This window comes from Cyprinodon tularosa, unplaced genomic scaffold, assembly GCF_016077235.1.
Source record: "Cyprinodon tularosa strain WSP-4 unplaced genomic scaffold, ASM1607723v1 ctg206, whole genome shotgun sequence".
NCBI lineage: Eukaryota > Metazoa > Chordata > Actinopteri > Cyprinodontiformes > Cyprinodontidae > Cyprinodon > Cyprinodon tularosa.
The window spans coordinates 1,055,631-1,059,594 of NW_024038764.1; the positions used below are offsets into that span (position 1 = coordinate 1,055,631).

A 3,964-nucleotide genomic window follows, 5' to 3' on the forward strand; every position below is an offset into this window, starting at 1 on the left:
GAAGAAGAGACGAAGATGAGGAAGATGATGAAGACAATGACCACCTTCGACCTCTTCTTCGGTTCACCCTGAGGATCCCCCCCCCCTTGAGACTCCCTTGGAACCCGGAGGAGCCGGAGGATTTACCGGACTGCCAAGTAGACCGTGCCTCCAGGAGAAGGAGAAGAGAGGAAGATGATGAAGAGGAGCCCCCTGGGAAGAGGCCTTGTGGCGAGAGGCATGTTTGAGAAGAGGGATTTCAAGAACCTTCCTTTAACGCCTTCAACTATCTATTTTATTGCTGATTTGGTGACTTTTGGAGGTGGGAAGGCTGAAGGACTGGAAACAGTCACACCTAGATATCATTTATAGATCGTTTTTATATCTGGCAGGTCTAGGGATGCCTTAGGTAGCGTCTTGCACCCTGGCTTTTCTTTACCCTGCTGCTAGATTTATTTTTTTAGATGCTAAGGAGTCTGGCAGGTCTAGGGATGCCTTAGGTAGCGTCTTGCACCCTGGCTTTTCTTTACCCCGCTGCTAGATTTTGATGTACGTTTTAGATGTTAAGAATTTCCGTTAGCACAGACATCTGAGGAGATGAGGTGTGAAAACAGAAATTAAATCCTGGTTAAAAGATCAACCACAAGGAGGCAAACCAATTCAACGAAACAGCTGGACATCGCTGCTGAGGACAACGGAGGAGGTCAAACTTAAACCCTAAAGGAGAAAAACTGGAAAGAATGGAACAGAGACACAGCTTGTGGTGATCATCAGTTGAACTGGTCTCTGGGATGTTGGTGAGAAGGTAGAGAGATGACGCTTGGTGGGACTAATTGATTTAGACCAGTTAGAGGCAGAGGACAGGACTGATGTGAGGATTTGAGTTATGAGAAGCACCGACTGTTAGAAACGGCTTTCCGATGTGACTTGGTCTAGTTCTAGATGTTCCTCTGGTTAGTTAGTTTTCAGGCCTAGTTAGAGGGAAAAGAACCCTCTGCAGAAATATTCTCCATATAATCTAGGCCTGTCCTGACCGCAGTGGATCTCTTCCGTGTTTTTTGAATCCCATGTTGGACCGAGCCGCTACAAGCTTTGGGCCATCAGAAGATGCTGATGAGATCTGCAGCGACCAAACCAGAGGAGGATCGTCTGGGCTGCTGACCTTCACAAAGAGTGAGAGCATGTTCAGTAAGGAGCAACAATAATCCATCTTTTAAATATATAGTTAACATTTCAGGTGGCCTCACTTAGTTTTTCATGTATGTTCAGACACTGTGGACGTCCAAAAGCAGAACTCCTGTGAGGAACCGGGACATCCAGGATGGTGAGGAGCTTCCCAGTCCCCACCTGAGGACGGCACAGAGAAAGACTGGAACAGAAAACACACGGAGTAGGACTTTATTAACACGACAAACCCACAACTCAAGCTTCCCAGGCCTGATTAAAAGATAACAGTCATTGAAACACAGAAAGACTAAGATTATGATGAAAACAACATCCTGCCCCAGATTTCAACTTGGTGTCGAGGAAATTCTGTAGATTAATTTGTCTTATTTTTTACAGGGAAAGCAGGTTAAACAGCTAGCAGTGTTCTAGCAGTTGGATCACATTGGAACAGAATCCATCCACACATGTTTGGAGGTATGTTGGTTTGACTAGAGAAACATCCCATGCAGATAGGTTAAGACTCTGAGGATGCTTTGCTTTCATTTATGAAGGAGCTGAAGAAGAGGATGGAGCACACAGTCCACTAAGGAGGAGAAACATGGCTCCTCTATTTGTCTCTCCAACATTCTGGAGTCTAAAAAACGTTGACGACCTCGCAGCTAAACCATCAGTCTGCTACACCCAGTAGAAGAAGGTAATGAACCTTTATTGCTTCCAGATGTTCATCAGTATTGGTGAAGATACTAAAAACAGATCCAGAACAAACAGATACAAAAGCTACAACCATCCCATCAAGGTGGTCTAACATTTAATCTTCATCTTTCCATCATGAATTGATGTTCACCTCTATTTGTATCTCTGTAACCAAACCTTTATCAGAACCAGAAGTTCTGACTTTTCCATTAAACCACAGAGAAACAGTTAAGAAGCAGCTTCTGATCCAATATGGGAGAATTTTGGCCTGGTTGATCTCTGAAGTTTTTTAAAACCTATTAAAGTAGAGAAACGACCGACTGTATGGAAGTACTTCTGTGTCGCTGTGATTTGAATTAAAAATGCCACTGAAATTTAAATGTTGTATGTTTGTACTTACTGTTTCAGTGTTAAGATATATTCAGAACCCCTTTTTGACCTAAAAAAATTCTGTCATTATTTCTACACAGTTGAAATTTCATTTGTTATTTTCTCTTGAAGCTCAATATTTACATTACTATTTCAAGGTAAATACATTTTCAATACTTATTTTTCAGTAAAATTTTTGAGTGTTAAAAAAATCTGTATATAAAAAAATTCAACCTTTCAAAGTTCAAACTCAATATTTTCAGCCTCCTGAGATTCAACAGGCCTTTATTTCACCATCTTAAATTCTGCGTTTAAATTCAGTGTAAAAAGGGAAGCCAATCCCGTTACGTTTTCTTGGTCATGTGACGTGACGCTTGTGGCGCTCATACTTTAGGTAAACCAGCATCATGGAGCCGGTCATGAAAGCTAACGCTAACTCAACGGTGAGGTAGCGTTATCTAGCATGACCGGCTCGGTCATGCTGGTTTTCCTTACCGCATGAGCGCCACATGCGTCACGTCACGTGACCAAGAAAACGTAAGGGGATTGGCTGGGTGTTGGACGCCACAATCCATTGCTAATGTCTGTGACCTGAAGTAACCCTTCCCTTTTTACACTGAATTTAAATGCCGAATTTATTTTCTATATGCAGATTTTTTTAACACTCAAAAATTAAACTGAAAAATAAGTATTGAAAATGTAATCACTTTGAAATAGTAATGTGAATTTTTAGCTTAAAGAGAAAATCACAAATTAAATTTCAACTGTGTAGAAATAATGACAATGATTTTTTTTAGGTCAAAAATGTGTTGTGAATATATTCTAACACTGAAATAGTAAGCACAAACATACAACATTTAAATTTCAGTAGCATTTTTAATTCAAATCCCAGCAACACAGATTTACTTCCATAGACTGTAGACTCCAACAAATGCAGCATTTTCAGGCATTTTCTCCAAGCATCCATTGTTTACAGTTATCACTTCTGTTAACTTTAGGTTCTCCCTGTGTGTTTCCCTCTTCTATTGGTTAAAGTTACACCTCTCCCATAGTTTATGTGTTTAAATTTCACAGACTATCGTGTTCGTTCACTAACTCTTGTTCTTTTTTTCCAGATAAGGTCATCTGCTCCTTGGACCGGCGCCTCTGTGTCTGTCAAACGTCTGCTGTCCTGTTAAAGACCCGCTCAGCCAAAGTAGATGGGCGCTGACATGGAGCTACTGGAGGTTCCTTCCTGCTTGAAGCTGGTTTTCCTCTCCACTGTCAGGAGGAGGCACTGCAGCAACATTGACGACTGGATGTGATTGGCTGAGCTTCCTTGGATTGAATTCTGTAAATGCCATGATACACTAAATTTATCTTTACCATATTGTAAATAGGATCTAACCGGATGTTTGTGTTTAGATTTGATTCTGTGTTTTTATTTTTTTTTTTACTTCTGTTACATGTTTCTGTATTAAAATTGTCATGTTAATTGCCTTTAGATGACATTTGTTGGGACTTGTTTCTATTTTAAAACTTATTTATATTAAATCCCCTACTGGGTCTGGTTCTGTTGAAGTATGCTTCCTGTCGTTCTATCTTCATCTGTTATTTCTCACTATAATAAAGGTTTGATTGCAGTAATGTGAACAGGATCTGTTTGTATTTTCTGGTAAAGTGTCTTGAAATAAGTGGTTGTAAATTGATTCTTTGTAAATAAACCAAACTTAAGTCAAATGGAGCAAGAGTCCTAATATTACTATAATACAGCGCT

At 40.2% G+C, this 3,964-nt stretch overlaps 1 long non-coding RNA gene across 1 annotated transcript; it reads left to right on the plus strand.

Annotated features, from left to right (window-relative positions):
* Positions 1-603: 603 nt before the first annotated feature.
* On the plus strand, positions 604-3,552 carry LOC119783493. The gene is made up of 5 exons (XR_005280805.1): positions 604-1,152; positions 1,249-1,369; positions 1,543-1,620; positions 1,698-1,840; positions 3,324-3,552. It is a non-coding gene; the product is annotated as an uncharacterized LOC119783493 (long non-coding RNA).
* The last annotated feature ends 412 nt before the right edge of the window (positions 3,553-3,964 follow it).